Source organism: Erithacus rubecula, assembly GCF_903797595.1.
Source record: "Erithacus rubecula genome assembly, contig: SUPER_Z_unloc_1, whole genome shotgun sequence".
NCBI lineage: Eukaryota > Metazoa > Chordata > Aves > Passeriformes > Muscicapidae > Erithacus > Erithacus rubecula.
In genome coordinates, this window is record NW_027635590.1 from 3945044 (window position 1) to 3966790 (window position 21747).

Below are 21747 nucleotides of genomic sequence, written 5' to 3' on the forward strand. Positions count from 1 at the left end.
CCCAGACAGATGCAAACTGAAAATTTGATATCTAATAGGATAAAAACATGGATCTGGAACAGTCTTTCCATTAGTTCTGTTAGTCTCAAGACACTAATAGATCATGAAACATCATTGGCCTGACTTGAGGACTGGAGGAAATTCTTTCTGAATAGTCCATTAGGAAAGTATTACCCTAGATAAGTTGTATCTTTGTAGAGGTGATTATAGTGAAAAATCTGTGAGAAATTTCTTCACTGAACTCTTTTTTAGAGGAAACAAATTTTGAGAAAATGCCAATTGGCAATTTGGGCAAGATGAATTTTAAGCATCCCTTCCAAACCAGGTAGTTTGATGATTCTATGAAACTGCTTAAGATATGTGGAATTTATTTATAATTGTCAAGGCAAATGTATTTGTAGAAACATGGTTCTATGAAAGGAAATTAGATTTTACTCAAAGCATGGATCTCTCACATGATTACTTTGAATGTTGGCAATCAGCTTTTCTGCTTTTCTTTTTTTTTTTTCCTTTGTTTCTCCTATAATTTTACTGCCTCATTCATGTGGCATCACTGTACATTTCATTTTTATTAATAAAACATTAGAGAAGGGAATAAGGCATGTATATAAGAATATACCTTTGTGGAAATGTTAGGACTCTTCAGGACAGGGTGTGTCAGAAGAAGGCAGAAGGAGTTTCTGTTTTCTTTTTAGTGCTTAAGTACACAGCAAAAGCATGACATAAAGGTTGTAAAAATTTTTAACTACCATATTTTGTGTATTCTTCTGATAGCCATGTTTCCAGAGTAGATCTTAATGTTTTTAACTATTCTGTACTTCGTGAATAGCTAGTTTTGGTTAGATACTGGCCCAAAGTCAGGGTACACAGGAAACAAGTTCTACTAAAGCAGTGACTAGATTATCCCCAGCTGTAACTCAAAGTCTCAGCTTTCTCTGTTTCTCCTCTTTTCCCATAAAGACAACAATTTAGATTGATATTACCAGAATGACAAAAAATGTAGACTGAAGCAAGGACTAAATTCTTGTCCTTGACTTTTCAGTACGAAAAAGTTCAGGATGTTAAGTAGACATTTATGTTCAACATATTGAGTTTAAATCTTTTATCATAAGTCACCCTTTATGCATAATCCAGAAGCTCAGTTGTTGAATCTTTTGAAAGGCATACATATTTTTAGAAGAAAAATCAAACGTCTTGTCCTCCTCCACCCCAAGTCCTTGAGAGTAAGAGTTTGTGCTTATTTCTATTTTGTTTTCCTCTTGACTGCCTCTTCATCTTCATTAACAACTGAATTTGGCTTATGCTGCTTTTTTTTTTTTTTTTTTTTTTTTTTTTTTTTTTTTTTTTTTTTTTTTTTTTGTCAAGAATTGTATAAAATGCCTTGCAAGTCAAGTGGGTATTCTTACATCCTTCCTCAATTCCTGTGTATAATTCGGGTCAGTATTAGAGCACCACTTAGCAGTACATATCACACAACATAACTCCTCATAATACATTAGCAGGAAAATTATTTAAACTGTGCATTCTGAAAGTAAAGCAGTTAATTGAACAGTGATGAAATTTTCGAGTGTTCCTGATTTATAACAGTAAAAAAACATTCTCCAAACTAGTCACAAAACAACACAGCAATCATTCTGGTAGCCTTCATACCATCTAAGTAGATTATTAAAAAATAGCTAATCTTAGAAAACATATAGTTCATTATAAAGAGAATGAAGTAAATATTTTTGATAGCTTTAAGCGTAGTTTGAAGGAAAAGCTTTTCTGTCACATAAATTTTGGACTGGGACAAATTTTAATGCAATCATAGATCCAGAAGTACAAGCAAGAATATCTAAAAATAGATGGATAGAAATACTTCATGTACTCAAATTAGGGATAGCAGTAAGGTAAAAGAAAATTGCATAAAGCTTTTTTTATTTTTTTTTTAAATTTTAATTGTAGTCCAAAAAAACTAAATTATGTTCATTTGTAAAAACAGCATGGAGTTGCTAAAATTATAGCTCTTTATTAACTTTTTAGATTAAATGTGTAATGGAAATGTATTTTTCAGTACTTAGCCTAACTAATCTGTATTGTTCAATACTTAGCCTAACTAGTCTTTTTTCTGCATTCCATCCTGATCTAGCATATAAATTGGGATGTTGATCAAGAGACCTCCAGAGGTCCTTTCCAGACAGTTAATGTGTGGCTTTTCTTCATGGAAAAATGCAAGAACCCTGATACATTTGGTCCAGTTCTCAACATGAATCACATTACTGTGGCTGTAAAAGCTGCAAGGCAACTGAATTTAAGAAGTAGAGACTACTCTAATACAAACATTTGTCTTGACTTGAGATCTTGGCAATAGAAAGTGGAGAGATAGATTTAGTGGTAGTTGTAGAAATAAACTTTGGAAGCATACATGTGAATTTTGTGATAGCTAAGTCAAGCCTCTCTCTTTTTTCTACAAATCTGTAATTTAGAAGACCACACCTAAGAATGCACCTGGAGAAAAATGAGCATTACCTGTCTTATATTTGTTCACCTTATTTCATGTCTAGATCTCAGTTTATACTGTTTTCCTGGGATATGAAATAGACATTTACAAAAGAAAGAAACCTTTCTCCCCGACTTCTCTGGCATCTCAAAATGAAAATAATCCTAAGTAGTCTAAACATGTCCAGTCAATATGATAACCCAATGGCTGATTATTTCAGGAGAAAATAACAATGTATCAGCTGAGATCTTCTTAAATTACTTGTCAGTCTGGTACTAGCTTTTCATGATATCTTCTAGCTTCTTGAAACCAAACAGTCAAGCACTTCTTGAAACCAAAATGGGAGAAGCTGTTTAAAGCCCTGAATCCAAAATGTCACCTTAGTTTTAAAAGAAATATCATTAAAATGAGTCAATATTTTCAAGTCAAACCATGTGCCAAGTAGAAATATGGAAGATTATTTTAATTTTATTCACTAAATATCTGAACTCTCAATTTTATATTTTTAAGAATTATACTCCAACTGTTATATACCAGAAGGGGGAGGATTTTTACTGAAAAACTACCATGCTGTAGATTTCAGTTCCCCAGTGTGGTGTGTTTTCTTTTACCCCTGCCCTATCCTTGCTCTCCTCCCCCCCTCCAAAAATTCCTATTATTTAATTTATTAAAATCAATTACTGAGTGTACAGTGCTTTTTAAGCTATTCCCTAATTAATATAAACCTGCAATAGCAGTAAGCACACTTTGTAAAAACTGAGATATAAAAGACTACTTCTAGTCCTAGATGTCAGTGACACATAGATGTGTGACAAGTTTTATCTCCTGCCATGTACAAATACAACTTCATAAATTGCATTTCTAAAGACTCCAGTATTGTTTACTAAATTTCAAAAATAGTCAGAAACTGAGGAGATATATTATGCAACTTGCACTGTTACACACAGGTGGTTTTTTTTTTGTTTTAATGAGCGTTTAAGGTCAAAGATGTGCTATGTACTCTCTCTTGAAATGTAAAAGCAGTGAAAGGAAAATGATATATCACACTGATCTAGTCAACAATTTCACTTAGTCAATTTTTTTGTCCAAAATATTATTTTGTTTTACACATTTTTGGTTTTGGGAGTTGAGTTTTTTGTTATATATTTTCTTATTAGGTTGATATTAAGATATTAAGTCTGAAGGAGGGAAACAGTGAAAGATTTCCACCACAATTGTGAAAAATGAGCAGTGTCAACCTGGTAAGTTTATCTTTTTGTTGTTGTTGTACTGATGATGGTTTTCCCATTAATTCCCATTGATTTCCCATTTCTCATTTATGTTTGTAGCAAGATCTTGGTTACTGTTGGTTTTATTAGTGTTGTAATATTTCTGATAATGCACCTTTGTCATGGATCCAAGTAGTTTCATTTCCAGACAGAGTAGTTAGCACATAAGATTACTTTTTAATTCTTTGAGTATATATACCATACTTCCATAATTTTCCCAGACTTGTGAGGTCTGTATTTCGCAATTTGAGAAAAAGTATGAACTGAATAGTCTGGGTTTAAAATGTTATTTTTCTGGCTTATTTATTTTATTAATGTCATGATTTAGGAATGACACTTCAAATCGTAAGTCACTCCTCACCCTACAACTCCTGTGGGACACAAAAGGCAAATATTATGGGTTGAGATGCAAACAATTTACTGGAAAGTGCAATGAAATACAAAAAAAACCAATCACAAAAATATTAAAAACAGGTGTGCAGAAAAGGGTGATTTACATGGAAAAAGGCTCACAAACCTGGGACAATAAGAAACAATGGCAGATGACCCTCCATGCTTCCATACGTTTTTTCCTGACTGCCAAGTCATGTCCACCTTCTTCTCAGAGACAAGAACCCCTTACTCCTGCCACAAAGCATGACCTGAGGTGGTTTAGAATAACAACATAGACATGTCTTCACAGCTCCAGGCTTTGCTCTCTCATGGCTACTGTGAAAAACCAAAAAACAGGACAAGTAATTAAAACAAAACAAAACAAAACAAAACAAAACAGAAAAAAAAATAAAAAGAGGCAAAACAAACACAACTTTCCTAGAGTTTCAAATTGTAATTTTAAAGCGATTATTTATCCCAGTCTTATTCAAACAAATGTTTGCTTCAGATGAGTTCAGATGAGTTTTTTCTGTGAATATTTCTTCCCCAGAAGAAAGTCAGTGCAATTAAAGCAGTGCTATCTCTTTCAGGAGGATGAGTAGTTTTAAGTGTTTAGGGATAATAGTGTCTAACTCCCAAGTGTGAATGGAACAAACCCTTCTATTATCTTTACAGACACACACAGCCTTTGGCTAATGGTGTACTGGGAAGTGCTGGGAAACAGAAAGAAGTTTTAGAAATTCTGAAATAATTGCAGCACTTAAAAGAATACCATGTTCAAGTCTATAATCAGAAAATACTAAAAAATGGTGGTATCACATATCTGACATAATAGAAGATCATATTCCTAAATGCATTAAATGTATCACCAAAAAATACCTAAGAAAAATTTCTGCAGATTTCTGTCAAGACTGGTCTTATGTGATCTGTAATTTCATATATATGTGTAAGTATAGTCACTTATGCAAGTATGTATGTATGTATGTATCTATCTATCTATCATCTCCATCCATCTTCTGATGATCTTACAGACTTTATTTAAAAGAAATGCAATAATTTCTGTGTTTGACTACCAGTAGTGACAATTAATCAGTAGTGCTTCACCACTGCACTTACTTTGACAGCACAACATATAATAATGACAAAGCCATAAACCCCTCTGTAGCAGGTCTCAGATCTTTTGTATCCCCTATCTCAGAATTATGATGGACAAGGGGTGGGAAATGCCAAACAAGGTAGTTTCAGGGTGCAAACAACTTGAGGACAAACCAACTGGGGAAAGCATAGGGGTACGTAGGAACAAACCAGGATAACAATAACCTGAATAAAATAAACTTGTGCTGCAACAGTAAGAACAACAATATTCATAGTAGCGTAAGATAGGTGAATGATTCATATGACATTGCTCACTATGTGGAAGCCAGCACCACTCAACTGCTCATCTGGCACCTCGACAAAACTGGAAGTGAACCCAGGTCCCTCCTATACCCTGCACATGATATGAAATGGTATTGAGGAACATGACTGCTTAAATTTGCTCCAGGACACTTGGGACATTCATGATTTATCATCACCACCTCTTATTCGTGTTTCAGATAGCACAAAAATACAGTGATTCTTCAAGATGATTAAAGTGCATTTTAATGTGTTTAAATTGGCAGTTGTTCAGTCCTCCTTGAAAATTCTTTCCATCCAGAAAGTGAAAACACATCTTTAGGATATCTTTGGAGGAGGAAAACCTTGTAATTCTATTATGCAGAACAGAAAATTTTCTGTAAACTTCCCTGCATGCCTCACTTTAGGTTGTCAGGGATATATGTACCTTTCAGAATTATTTTCAAAATTGCAGCTTGCTTTGATTCCCATTAGAAGATTTTTGGTTGGTTAGTTAGTTCGTTCATTTGTATTTTGGTTGCTACTTGGCTGTTTTTTATCTGTGGGGGGCATCAGATACTGAAGAAGATTTATTAGAACAATTATGAGATATCTGCCCTTGAAAGTGTTCAAGAATTACCTGGGCATGGTCCTCAGCACCTTGATCTAATTAGTCCTGTTTCAAGAAGTGAATGGGACTAGATGACCTCCAAAGTGTGCTTCCTTTCAAAATCATTCTGTAGGTTTACAGATTTTTGATGCTGTGGTTAAAGTTATTCCCATGAATGAGAAGGGAAGTCTTACCAGCATTTTTTCTTAACATCACTAACCACTTCAAGAAATTAGTTATAAAATTTAAATGAAACCGGCATGAAATGTCAGTATGTTCAGCTTAAAAAAATCATCAAGGGACTTAAACTGTGAGAAAAAGTACCTGAGCTTTGAGAATATCACTTGCTCTTAGGTACAAAGATGTTTTGTATGCATTGTTCAAATGGGAGCACTTGGTAAACAACTGGAAATGTAACAAGATTTTGTATATATATATATCTGAAAATCTTTTAAAGCACTTTCCTTTGGGAAATCTAAAGGTAAAGTAAAAACTCAACAGCAAACTTCTGAGATTCCCCCTAATTTTTGTTTTAGTCTAATTCTTTTCATCATTTCCAAAAGTATCTTATAGTAACAGACTATAAGTAACTTTAGAAGTTATTAGCATGATTATTTTAGTGTACAGCTGCACTTGAATGTTGCTTTACCTGATAAAAACAGAAAAAGGCTTTATGGTTGCAATTTCTTCATTTCTTAACCGCAGAGGAGTAGAGTGCTGTCTTAATGTCATAGGTAAAATGATCAAGGTATAGTTTGCTAGAAGTCAAAGGAATTGCATCAGAGATAAATGTGGACAAGTACTGTTTAAATGAAGCAGAGGGTAGTTTGACTGAAAAACTATCCCACACCATGAAATTATTAATTATTGGTAAAGTACTGGTCTTAAAAGCAGCATTGCCAATAAGATATGCAACAGGTAAAAAGTATTACTGATGACTACTTAAGCCTTTATTTTTAGCTACTTCAAAATGACATTTAAATCCTGTCACTTTATTCAGTTCCCACCTGAATTATATATTATATTATATTATATTATATTATATTATATTATATTATATTATATTATATTATATTATATTATATTATATTATATTATATTATATTATATATTATATTATATTATATTATATTATATTATATTATATTATATTATATTATATTATATTATATTATATTATATTATATTATATTATATTATATTATATATGTTATAAATTATTATATAACAGTATTAATAACTGTTAACCTTTTCTGTACCTTGATCTTATTTTGGTACCTTCATTTAATAAGGAATTAATTTGCAGCTAGAAAATTGATTTATAGTTCTTAGCTTTTTTGCTGTCAATGCATTTTTAAGCATATTAATTAGAATGACAAAGAAAAGATGATTTGGGGAACTGTATCAGTAAACACTTTAATTAAGCATAGCGTACTGATTTGATTTTTGTGGTTAGTGTCTTGCTGTCATTGTCATTGTTGATTTTGCTGTGATGTAAAAAATTGCTATCAGTTTTTTGAGTAATATTTCAGACATCCTGCAATATTAAAACCCTTATGCGAAATTTGAAGCTTTCATCTTGATATAGTTATGGTCTTTAACAACAACAAAAAAATATTTGGCATTACTGTAGCAAGCAGTACCATCATTTAATCTTATCTGTTAATTCCACACTCTTAATCTGAAAAAATAGAAGTAGTGAAGTTAGGTGCTTTTCCACAGATATGGGAACAGTTTCATAAATAGGTTTAATACAGGGAAGGTGCTGCCTGCTTGCTGCCCTGAGACAATTTGTTAGCTATATCTTTGCTCTCTTGTGTTGTTCTGTTCTGGAAAATATTCCATTTAGTGTAGAGAGTTTCCTCCGAATGTTACTGTAATTCTTTTGAGCAATACAGAATTATACCCTACCATCAATTGAGAGAAAGCATAAATATGCCTGAAGTAAGTATTACAGGAGCTATCCTGTCTATTTCCCTTAGTCAAAAAGAGTGAGTCTACTTGAATATGACTGTACTAACTATATAAATATATTTCTTCAAAATCAGTTTAGAATCAGGTTTAGAATCAACACCTACCTTAATGTTCAAGATGATCTTCTATTCCCATATTGGTAAACTGAGTGGTGTTTGCTCTAACTCTGGAATGGAGAGGCATCTTATGTTCATGTCACTGTGTTATTTCAATATAGAAACTACAAGACACTTCTGTGAAATTACTACTTCTTTATATTGACTTGTAGAAGATTCTTCTGGGCATGTCCAATTTCTCAGTTAGTATAGGTTATCAGATTCAATTTGCTCAAATATTCCAAGCCACTCTGGGTTAGCATTTCCCTGTTCTCTTGTTTCATTGAAAATTTCTAGGACTTTTCCTGTATTTTCAGATGCATTAAGAATTGAGATGAAGATTTCATTAAATTCTCATCTTCATTATTTTTGGGTTTGTTTCTTCATGATCTTTGGTTTTCTCTTGCTGTGTACAAGAAAACCTGTGCCAGTGAAAATGTTGTAAAATCATTGGTGAAGAGTTGTTCTTTGATTTACTAATTTAGTAGAGGTATGAAAAGATGTTTTTGACAGGCTTCACAAGCAGTAGGTGTGGGTGGGTGAAAGGGGTAAATGACAGGGGGAGAAGATCAGCTCAGAAAGTAGGACAGGAGTTGCAGCAAAAGGAAGTAAAACAATAAACCTGGAAAGAGAATGAAGACTAGACTGATAAAATATTACAAAAGAAATGAGAAAGAGAGAGAAGCTAAACATTGTGTCATGTATTTTCAGTAGGTGGTTATGTCTGAGAGTTCACTGACTTTTTTTCTGAATTATCATAAACATCATAAATTGGAACATTTTATAAGCAAGCAAATGAAAATTCTGCTTATTTAACAACATTTTTCAGTTCCCCTCTCCTTAAAAATACACACAGAACCATGATCACTTTCCAATTTGTGCTGAAGTTCTAAGTTTCCAAAATGAGTAATATCAGCAGTCCCTTCCCTGATGTTATAAGAAATGTATGATTCTCTTTCCTTCATAAGATTTTCTTTAGTTTAGGGATGTCATGTGGATATTTTATTAGTAAATATGATCCAAGTTACTTCTTGCCCTCTTTGTTCAGCATTTTGAGTTGGACTTGATGATGCTTCCGAGTCCCTTCCAACTCAGAATATTCTATAATTTGTAGAATAAATAATCTGGAGGGAAATTTTGTGATTTTCATGAGACAGGACGATAAACTAGTTCTGCTGGGCTTTCATCAGACCATGGAATAGTGGAGGAGGTAATATCAAGCATTAACATTCAGAAATATAGGGATCATACCTATTTTCTAAACCTCCCTTAGTTTATTTCATGCATTGTTCTTACACAGTTTTACCATTCACTTCAGTTCCATCTGCAGGTTCAAGAGGTTAATAAATTCTCTGAACCCTTCTCTTTGAACTCCCTCTCCTAACAACAACCTAATAAAAACTCAGTGAAAACAAGTCAAATTCAAGGAAGCTCTTGTTTTACTTTTAAGAATTTCTATATATTTTGCGGGGTTTGTTTTAAACCTTAGATTATCCACGTTTCACCACGAAGGACATCCAGTCTTCTGCTGGTTTTGAGAATTTATAACCCTTTAATTAAGTTCTGATGAGCATTCTCCTGTGATGAAAGCAGAAAAGAAAAAAAGGCAAAGTCTTCCATCTTTAACAATGCTCTTCAATTTTTTAAAAAGCAGAAAACAATCTATTATGTGAAATTACAAAAACTTTTTGCCCTTTTCTGATATTTCTGTAAGAAAGTATGCTTTATAATAAGAATGGGATGTTATAAGATTCATTTTGAAAGCTAGCTATCCAAGGCTAGTAAAGGAAACATGTCCTGACCTATCCAGCAGTGAGTTAGGGTCCACAATCTTATGTTTGGACTTCACATGAGCATAAACACTTGTCTTGTATGAGTTCTAGTTTATTAGTTTAATTTTTACTTTACAATTACTGGTACTGAAAATACACCTCCGTAATTTCCTTGTGTTTTCATGCCTTTCAAACACTGAAAGCAAATAGAAATGTAAACTATGCCAGCCCATATAGATTTTATTTAACTGTGGAACAGTGCCTCACACATTTTAGAAGAAATTATTTGTCAGAAAAAAGTCCTGAGACATCTTAATATTGCAGAACATTTTTATATTTGAGACTTCGGATATTTGCTACATGATCAATGAATGGAGTATAAGGATGGTTTAATGTTCTTCTAAAAGAGTAGGCTGATCAGTTCATAAATATATGCCATAGCAACTTTCCCAAAAAAACTTCTCCCTATCTAGAACAAATCCTGAAAGACACTACACAGAATTGGTAATTATGATATTTGTAATTTATAAAATATTCTCATTGAAATTTGTTTTGATGTACCTTACCTAGATAGTTGAGAATTGCTTAACTATCAAAGAAATTTCTTAGTTATGTTATGTTATGTGTCAAAATTCACTTCTAACAACCATTGTTAGAGCAAAATAAAATGTAGGAGTTAAAAGAAAATCAGTGTTATAATACCAAAACTGTACTCAATATTGATTTTTTTTTAATTTTAACAGTCAGAAAATGTTTTTATTTTCATCACTGGTGCATAAATTAGCTCTTGAGATGGCAAGATAGCAATACTGAAGGCATTTGGTGACAAGAGTGAGTTTTCACTCCATAATTTCCTGTGCTTAATTTATCAGTAAGTTAAGCTTATTCAGTATTCCTATGTGTTAAAACATTTTAATTAAAGTAACTTTTCAATTTTCTACTTTATAACTTTGTGTTGGAGCTGATTTATGCTTTGTAGAGTAGATATGAACCACTTCTTACCTTATAATATATTAGTAGAGAGAAAAAGAATATATTGCAATCTTTATGATAAACAAGTAATTCATTATTAATGGCCAAAGTTACTTCACAAATCAATGTCTTCCAATGATATTGCATGAAAAAGCAGATAAGATGTGTTTTGCCCAAGCTAAATATAACCAAAGAAGAAAATGGAAAAAAATAGCAATGCATGCAGCAGGACAGACTTAGATGAAGCACTCTCAAATGCTAAATTCAGTATTGACTCAATGAGGAATTACTGTGAGTTTGGTTTTGTTTGTTTATTTTATGAGATGCAAGAAGTAGCACAAACTTTTTTTTCTTTTATGATATATAACAGAAAAAATTTTCCAAGAACTCTGGAAATACTTTCACATATACAGCACAAATATGCTTCTTCTGACCCTAGCCCACGCTTCTAAAAAACACCCAGAATGCTTTGTTTTTATCCCATGGCATTTTGCTGTAAGGATTAAGGAAAAAATAGAGAGACATGTTGGCAATCCATATGGAATAGCCAGAATGAAAATCATTGAGTTAGAGAGCTGCTGTGTAAATGGAAACCAGAGTGTATGATGGGAAGAGAGAACTCATGAAGGTGTGAAGCCCATATATCTGTGTGCCCTGGACACTGCTACAAGGAAGAAAAGGAAATACACACTTAGATACCCCCCTCACTTGTTAGGACAAGAGACTTAGACCACAGCAGACTTATTGATTGAATAAATTTTGTCCTCTACAAGGCCAGTCTGAGAAGATGCAGGTACACGTAGAAACTGTTTCCAACAAATTTCAGGAACCTAAAGTCTCTTAGAGAGTCATACAATAATTGATTTAAAATCATTACCCTTTATCCTGTCACAAGAGGTCATGCTAAGAGTTTTGTCCCATTTTTCTTACAATCCTCTTCACTTAGTGAAAGGCCACAGTTAAATCTTCATGGAGTCTTATTCTGGCTGAACAGCTTCAGCTCTTTCAGCCTTTCTTCATAGGAGAGGTGTTCCATCCCTGTGCTGTTTTAAACATTTCCTACTAACCACAGGTAGGCTTCAGATTGTTAGTTCTTCTTTTTCCTCTTGTTTCACTTTTTCTTATCCTCTAATCTTCCCTCTCTGTCTCTGTGGTTCTATATTGAAAAAATTGAACATCACTCCTGCTGCTTCTTTTTAAGGGAGGACATCCCAAAACACTCCAAGTTGCATTTTTTGCATTCACTATTTTGTTTAATAAATCTATGCACCACCTTGCCAGAAGCTCTTTCCTTTCTAATGGAACATATCATAATCAAAATTAAAAATCTCCCTCACCTAAAAGTAATAGAATAAATTTGATTAATACAGGACTGGGCTGGTAATGTGTAATAATTATGGCTAATGTGTCACAAGAGGCAATAAATGCAGATAGTAAGACATACAACAGACATTTTCAGAAATATGAAAACCAGAGAATATATTCCTTCTATCTCTTCTAGTTTGTTTCAGTATGTAAATTTATCCTTTTAAGACTATGCAGCTGTTGTCAAATTAAAAATTTATCTGCAGCCTACCAAGATACAGTAGAATTTTCCAGCAGTAAATTTTGCAGAGAGGAAACAAATAAAAATAATAAAATCAGAATATTCACTGAAAATAATACATCAATCCTCATGGAACTGCAGATGTCTAAAGGATATGCAAGCATACCTACATTAATGGATGCATGCATTTTTGCTTTTGTAAAGGACCAGCTGCTCTCTAGGGTGATGATGTGCCTTTAGGAAGCTGATCAGAGTCCATTTCTTCTCTCCCCATTGATTTCCCACACAGTGAGAAAAGTGTCAAACAAAGCAAGGGGTGTTTCTTCTCATTATGCATTATTATGAACTTCAAATCCAAAGTTAGAATTGTATCTGAAGTAAATGGGTGAAATCCTTTGAGGCTTTTCCACTAGCATGTAATTTCATTAGTATTCATTAAGCCACTGTAGAGAAAAAGAATAAGGAAAAAGAAAAAAATAAAAAGCAATCCCAGGGAGGGTTGTTCCTTTCAGCTTTCTTTTTTATCTTTTCAATTACATACTAGCAAGATTTTTTGAAGATTTTCTGTCTTGTTTTTTATGGTGGTTTGCATTGCCATCTCCAATGTACTGCCAGTAAGGCAATATGGTTGGGTGTAAAATTTCCATCAATATATTCTCAAGTTTTGAGCAGATATAAGTATAGCTTTTTATCTTATCTCTATACTCTACTGAATGTATTTTATTTCTGCTCAAAATTATATAACTTGGAAGGAGTTTCACATATTAGATTTTGCTACAGCATCAAAATTAAATCCTTTTCTGGATCTTGGCATGCTAAAGCACTAACATTTAGCTGCAAAAATTCATTATCTTGACTATTTCAGAGTTTTGGAGTGGTTTTTTTTTTTTTTTTTTTTTCTCTTCTTGTTGCACTGCTGTTATGCTCATACATTGTTGAAATTTGAAGAAGCTCTGTGCTATCTCAACATTAATATTTTCTGTGTTCTATTTTTTGCTTGTGAGTTGAATTTTAATTCCCCTGGAACCCTAGACTGCTCACTGAGTCACAATACTAATAGTTATTAACACTTGCACCATATGTAAGTAGCTCAAACCTTCTGTAGTACTCCATCTTGTAGAAAGAGGAAAATTTGGAAATAAATAGTCAGTGAGTCTTTTGAAAAAGTCTTTTTCAGCTTCTGATTTAAGAAAATTTTTCATGTGCTACCATAAATTATTTTTTTGAATGGTGTGTTAATTGAAATTCAGGATGTTAACGGGCAAGTGACTTGATTTCACAAGACTGGCAGGGTACTAATTCCTTCATATTTTTGTTTAACTTCCATGAATTTCTTAAGAAAGCACAGCAAGCTACCTGACAGATTAAAAAAGCTTACAGAGGAAAAAGAGTGAATTGATTGTTTATTTGGTTTAGGAAAAAATTTGAGTTTGGCAAATATTTTGCTCAATTCTCATACACGTCAGCATGCCCCTTCCTTAAATCAAAGTCATATTTTTTACTGTTGTGTGTAAGAGCTCCAGAGAGTGTTGCTTCATTTATGGACTCAAGAAATTGTGCAAATTTCTGAATTAGGACATATAGCACAGACATCATTCGGGAAATATTGGGCTATCCATGATCAAGATGTTTTTTTCATATAAGCTGTAGAAGATGTAAATTGCCCTATTGTTAATCAGAGCACACCAAGAAAAAAAAAAAAAAAAAAAAAAAAGGCAAAACCCCCAAACAAAACACACAAACCACACAAATGACAAAAATCTCCAGACAACTAACTTTTTGGAATTATGAACCTTTAAAAAACATTTATTTGGAAGATACCTATTTTTCCTTCAGGTAGTATAGAGGGTCTGTTGTGCATCTGGGATGAACCATCATGATATTAGATTTAGTATTCTAGAACTGGTTCAAGATTTTTAGATATTGGCAAAAGGTAAAAGACAGCAAAATTTAAGTCAGGTAGGAGATATGACAGCTTTTTCCTTCCTCCTCCCTAAAGAAAAATGGAATATTTTCTACAAAAATATTTTAAAGTATTCTTTTTAATTACAAAACCATTTCAGTGGTCAATTTCTGATTAGCATTATTTGCAACATCATCTTACACGAGAAAGCAGCAGTTAGACACACTTGTCTTTTATTTTTATGTAGGTAATATCTATAAATTATTGAGACTATCCCCACTTCTGAAAGTGCAGGGAATATCATTGCATTTAACATCCCAGATTGCACAAAACCAATTGTGAAGTCCAGGCACACTGTCTGCAACATCTGTGGAAATTTATTACAAAACAGGAAGAATATTTTGACAAAGCTCCTTATGCCTGTTAAGTGCTGATTTCACATTTTCAGTGTGCCTCACAGAATCACAATAAAATAGAAATATTTTGTCATTGCCATGTAAGATTTGAAGTGAGAGACTACAGAGAATGGCATTTGTTATTAATTACAGGTCTAGGTCTCCTTTGGCATTCTCAACAGCTTATTTTTCAGACTTTATGGAGGATAGCAATTAACTTTTCAAATACGGCCACTCATGAGGATCCCAGTATCTAAAATTAGACCTTTAAGTTAAAAAATCTTGCCTTAAAACCTGACTTTCCTTTGCTGCTACTAATGTTAATAATAAACCTCAGGGCCTTAAAATCTCATCTCATTTACACTTTCTCTTCTCCTCTGTGGATAGTTTGTTCTGGATGAATCCTCTTGCATTATCAAGGCTGTATCTGCTGCATTCATTTTTTATAACAGACTGCAGTGCTACTTCAGTAAATGCCAAAGACAGCTAGGCAGCAGCATTTGAAATTATGTGTGTGGAAGTAAAGCCACCTGACAATGTCCTATTGTTGCAACTTCATGGCTAAAGTTGTTTTGGAATTAGGGACTTATTTTTTGGTGAAGTTACTTTTTAACACTTCTTTGATTTGGGTTGTGTTTTTTTCTTGTGCTGCTTTTTAGCATTTGACTAATACTGTCGTCATATGCTGCCCTAATGACATTTCTATAAGAAATGAGTATTTGAGTTGGGTCAGAAGTAAAAAGTCTATTTGCAAGAATTCTTTTGTTTTATGGTTTCTTTGTTTTCAGATTTAGAGTTTTCTGTGTCCCTATCTAAGTAGTCCATCAGCTCTTAGTCTTAGAATCATTTGTCCTTCAGGGGTTTTGTTTTAAAGTTAAAAAAATCCCCACAAACTGAAAACAACCCCCTCTTAAATGTGAAGGATGTGTAGTTAAACTGTGATCACATGTGCAGCCTCTCTGTCCCTGAATTAATTACTTTCTCTGTATTTTAAACAGAAAAGGAATTTTAGCTTAGTACTGCAGGTGTTTTTATGTATGAAAATGTGATTGCTCTAAAGGGCTTTCATCTTATAAATAGCAGAAATAATCAAAATTAACTACTTATATACAGTATTGCTGTTATATACAGCAGTCAGGGAAGTGAAAATGAAATAAATTGAAACACTGGAATCTCCTTTTCTTAAAAATGCAAATATTATGCTTAAAATGCATCTCAGAATTGTTCTATTTTATGTCTATGATACAGGTAACTGCAAATGTAGTGAAAATTATGATAGGCTCAAGTTCTGAAAGGGCTTGAACTCTTTTTCATTCCTTCTAAACCTATGTGAGTACGTTTATTGTGTGTGGATTTGGGCAATCATGAAATCAATCATAGTTAGCCTTAGCTGGAATAGTTTAGAGGTGCCACTCTTGAGCAATGACAGCATAAGATGCAATACATAGGTTTCTAAATTGACAAGCTCCCTATTCTAAACACAAAAAAAGGGGCCTGGGAATTAAGGTAGAAATATAACATGGGAAAAGTATTGAATGCCTTGAAAAATGCTGAATTTTTCTAATAATAATATTTTTTACTGTTTTTCTTTGTTATTATTTTTTTAATTAGGATTGCCACCAAATGAATTTTAATTATTTGTAAATATTTATATTTTTTTCATTTAAAGAGGATATTCATAGACTGTATTTTTCACCAAGCAAAACTCTTTAGCTGGGTTCTTCACTGTTTAGAGAACATATCACTGAGAATATGGGTGAACAGGCTTTATTTTGAGAAGAGTCAGGATTTTAATTCTATTAAGGCTTTTGAAATTGAAAAGGTGCTGAAGTTGGTTTTTGAAGCCTCTCCTCTTTCTTTTTTTCCAAGCTTGAATTAGATGTGTTTAGCTGGGTACACTGCAGAGGTTAGGTGGATTGCAAGACACCCCCTCACAGTCTGGTAGCATCCTGCTGCACAGCTCTTCTTTCAGATGGCTCTGCTTATGGTACCCTGCTTGTTTTCTTCATAGGGATTTTTCTGCCTCTTAAAAGTATCCAAAGGAAAAATAATCCTGGAGAATTACTTTTGGGTTATGTTCAGCTCCTATAAATGTTGGGCTTTTTCTTGTGCTTCTTCACCAAAAGTTTCAGATCATCACTTATCTAGTATCAAATTCTGATAGATATCAGCTGCTCTGATCCTGAGACATTAAAATCCATTTTCCCAAGTGATCACTGAAGTCAAATGGATCATCTATACTTCTGACTCTTAGTATCTTGAAGAACTCCTTATATTTGTCTCCAGATACGAACACTCTGAGGTATCATTTTTATCAGTGAACATCTATGTGAATACAGTCAACTTATTACTTTTTATTAAGTGTATTGTTTTCAAAGATTTCATTAAAATATATATAGTGATGAAATTCTCTGTTTCCTTAATAAAAGAGAACATACTAATTTTGACTGGTATTTAAAATACAACATATAATACTGCTCTTTCTTACTAAAGAAAAAATTACCACAAAAACAAAATTACCACAAAATCCTGAGACTAATTATTTGCCTCTTTTTTTCCTTTCTTTTTTTTTTTTCTGGATTTTCTTAAATATTAATAAAATTTCCAGTTATGATTCATTAAAAATGTCTTTTATGCATATCTCATAAATTTAAGATGGGTTATTTCTAATATTAACTACATAGCAGCACATTTTCATGATGGTTTCTCCATCTTTCCAAGATATTTGGTGTTTTGAAGCAAACTTTAGTCTGAGCATTATCCTATTCCTGTATTGGTTCACAATGAAATTTTACGGTTAATATATAGAACTGTTCAGATGTTTCTGCTACAGCAGCATTCTTGGTGGGCCACAAAAAAATATTTCTAATAAAAGTATAATTATTTTGGGTTTATAGACAAATATAGATGAATACCATAAAAATCAGGCCATTATCAGATTCTCATAGACGAAATTTGAATATAGTATGTTTCAGGATACCTCCTGCTCTTCTGCTCCATGAAAGCCTCAATAAAGAATATTATTTTTCTATGGTGTTTCTATGCTGAGTGACTGTTACCTTTAAACTTGATGAGCTTTGTTGTTGACTTCTTGAGTCTGATCCATGATCAGTGTCATTTTATGAATTGAAGGAATTTAATTTCTGAAAAGTATAAATCCAGCATTTTGCAGATTTAGTCGGCTTTTCTTCTTGGTAAAATAGTGCAAACAGATTAGGTTTTAATTCCAAAGATACATGAAGAAAGGCTTTCAGTTTACACCATTTTTCTATGTCAGCACCAGGTAACCTTATTCACTGCACGAAGAAGGATATGGGTTTATGGAAGTTGGTTTTGTCAAAGTTTGGACTTGCTGCTGTCCCACATACATACTGGATATTTTTGTGGTTTATGAGCAAATATAATAAGTAGATTATTTATTCTGATGTATTGTTTTTCATTTCAGCTTTTCTATTTCATGCATATTTTTTTGTAAATGGTTCCGTTTAATTATCTTTGGAAACAGATGAATGGTCATATGAACCATCAAGCAAAAGTTTAATTTAATTCAATAGAAACTATATAATATTACCTGTCTGAGATGAAATTTCAAATAACATAGAGAACAAAGAAGCAAGACCTTGTTATAAAAAGATACTTGCAAACTAAGTAAAAAAGAACAAAAAATATTTCTAATTAATTTTGAGGAAAAGTAATTTAAGAGATCACTGTTTTTCTGCCTGAAGATGACTGGATTTAGATGACATGGTAAGACTGGCAGAAAACTAAGACAGTGAGCAAACACGAGTTAAGACAAGTATCAGCAGAAATAGTAACAAGAAGCTCAGTGCAAAAACATATTTTTATTTAATGACCAGGTGATGACTGTCTGTCTCTGTTTTGACTGTACCTCTATTAAGTCTTTTATAGCCTGTCTTCCCTTGCTTATTGCTTTCTAATGTTATCAGTCAGTCTTAAAAAGTCATAACTTCTTTAATGGCCACTACTGTTTTTGATGCTTCAGACATCCCAGACCTTGTTAACACAGGAAAGGGTAGTCAGCCAAGTTCAGTGCTCAGCCTTGTAAACAATCCAGGGACCAAAGGGAAGGTTGGGTCATTAGAAGACAGTAAAATTATGAACATGTCCAATCTGGCCACTGGTTTGTGGCAGTCAAGATAAAGCATGAAGATAAAGGCAGTTTTCTTTTCAACTAATGAGTGCAGATGTCTATGTTTCATCAGACTTTATGAAGAAGCAGAAGCCAATTGGGAAACCTATCAATAAATTAAAAATGCAGTAACAAAATAGTGATAAGGGCATCACTTCAACAAGGCACAGAGAATAAAGTCCCAGTGAAGCCACAAAAAAATCAGGAAAAATAAAGTAATTGATCTCACATTTGTTCTCTTCTTTGTTCTCTTTTGCTGGTAATTTAAACGTTGGACCAATTAAACCTACCTAGTGAGGCAATCCACTTCTTTGTCCTATATTATGAAACATAGTGAGAGACTGCTGAAGGGATTTCTCAGTGTAGTCCTTGAATGACTATAGGCCACAACTGCAATGTTTTTTAGAAGGAGCACCTTTAACTGGAAGGCTTCTTAGTTCAAGCATCTTGTTTATATACGGACTTGTCTCTGAATTCCAACAAGTTAGTGAAACAAGTTCACATTGAATTAGTATATTGATTATATGTATGTTTTCATATGAAAAATAAAACATGCTGGCGCCTAACAACATGCATTTTAAAAAACATTTAGTATTGTTCTTCACTGTTGTGCTGTTTTAATTACATTACATTAACATTGCTTCAAGGAGATAAATGCAGACATAGTAATAGACACCTCAAGAGATTCAAACATGCATGCACATATTTATTTTCTGCTTGTTGTCTCTTCATATCTTTAGTTTATAATTTAAATTTTGAGATAGAAGTCCATAAATAATACAATGCTTCAGATGCATGTTTTATAAACATATATATATATTTATGAAAACATTCCATGTGTGCATGCAATGTGAAAGGCTACAGCTGTCAAATATGTCTTATGCAGCATGTAAATATTTAAGCACTCCTCGTTTTGTGTCAGCAAATTCCTGACATTGAAACTAGAAAGATGGGAAATTTCCCTTAATCACTTTCAGTTCCATTCCTTCATGCAGCCTAAGTTTAATTTGTGAACATAACTTACTCTGCCCTTCAGCCTAGTGGAACTGCTTGGGTTTTTCTTTTACAGTTATTAATGGATTGCTTTGCTTTATGTGGCCTTATATGTGTAGCAACCAGGACACTGTGGCTTCAATTATCTTTTTTTCAATATGCTGCTGTAGTAAAGGTTTTCTGTTTGGTTTAGCAAAAACATTCACAAAACTCGTGCTTGCACAAGGTCTTCATTTTGATGATTATTCTTAAGTAACTTAGGACCTAAATAAAATAAGATTGGAACAAAAAATAGCTATACTGTTCCAACTTGTTTTAATTACTTTGAGTAAAAACTAGTGACAAAAACATTTTTTGTCAAGCTTTATTGAATTCCAGAACACTGAACACTCACTGAGCACAAAGCCTATGGGGACTAGCTGAGGGGTACGGGGTTGTTTAGCCCTGAGGAAGAGGACGCTCAGGAGACACCCTCTCACTCTCTAGAACTCCCTGAAAGGAGAGTAGCCAGCTGGGGTCGGTCTCTTCTCCCAGGTAACAAGAGGTAGGACAAGAGGCCGTAGTTTCAAGTTGCACCTGGGCAGGATTAGATTGGATATAAATTGCCAAGCATTGAAAGTTGCCAAGCAGTAGCCCAGGAAGTGGCTGAGTCACCATCCCTGGGCTTGTTTAAAACACTCCTACATGGGGCACTTAGACAGATTAGTGGTGGGTTTAACAACAGGAGATTCCTGGGTGGACTTGATCATCTTGGAGGCCATTTGCAACCTAAATCATGCTATAATTCTACATTTTTCTATGTGAAACATTTTATTTTCTTTTAATTCATTTCATTAATGTTGCTATTAATCTTGGGCTCTTCTTTCAAACACTATAATATCAGTAGATTTTCAAAGACTACTGTGGAAATTTATGATCCTTCAAAGCAGGCCAGAATTTCAGAAAAGTATCAGGATCTTACCAAAACGGGTAAAATCTATGATAAAATGTTACAAGAATTGTAAGGCGTTCTTGCAGAAGAAAATAATAGCACAAGGTTTACTGATTTGTTTTCTCTCTTAATCTGTGAATTTCACATTGGTTATATGGCAGCTCTATAGGGGTCTTGCTTGGTTTTGGATGTAGTCTTCTGGTTCTCCAGCACATTAGAGCTCTCCCACTGTATCAGAAACACAGATGCAAAATTTCATGTTTAACAATTCTGTTCTATTTTTTTTTTCCTGAATCATGGAATGACTTTAAAAAGAAGAATATTTGGAAAAAAACATGTGGTTTTCTTCATGACTTTCAATTAATTACATTAAGATGTTAAAAAGGTGAAAAGTGCTGTCTGTTAGCACTGGCACATATTCTCAAGTGATGTATACCAGCTTATGGAAAGTGTAGGTTGGGACAAGCCAGTGTTGTTTTTCATGTCTGTGAAAGATATCAACTTCCTAAGTTAAACTTGAAGGTGGGTTTGGGGTTTTTTTTTGTTTTCTTGTTTTTTTGGGTTTAGTTTTTTTTTTTTTCCTGGTTAGTTGGTTGGTTGGTTGGTTTGGGTTTCTTTGGCAGGTGGGAAAAAGAGGGCAAGAAGGTTAGACTTCCAAGATTTGAAAGAAGATATATATCTTGAGAATGAGTTATGCAATAATGTTCTCATAACTTATTTACAACAAAAAAATATTCTTGCGTCTTCTGTTATGTCCTTGATTAATGGGCCTTTCCAAGGTATATAATATTATCATGTCCTATCCTATCCTATCCTATCCTATCCTATCCTATCCTATCCTATCCTATCCTATCCTATCCTATCCTATGCAATATAATCTCATATCAGTGTAGATATATCCACATATGTATAT

The 21747-nt window shown here is 33.3% G+C and overlaps 1 protein-coding gene across 1 annotated transcript in view; it reads left to right on the forward strand.

The window, feature by feature from the left end:
• LINGO2 (leucine rich repeat and Ig domain containing 2) overlaps positions 1 to 21747 on the forward strand; it is a 463407-nt gene that overhangs the window by 238688 nt on the left and 202972 nt on the right. The window contains exon 3 of the mRNA XM_079330903.1: positions 3637 to 3720. The gene's annotated coding sequence lies outside the window, so the exon portion shown is untranslated. The remainder of the gene's footprint in view (positions 1 to 3636; positions 3721 to 21747) is intronic.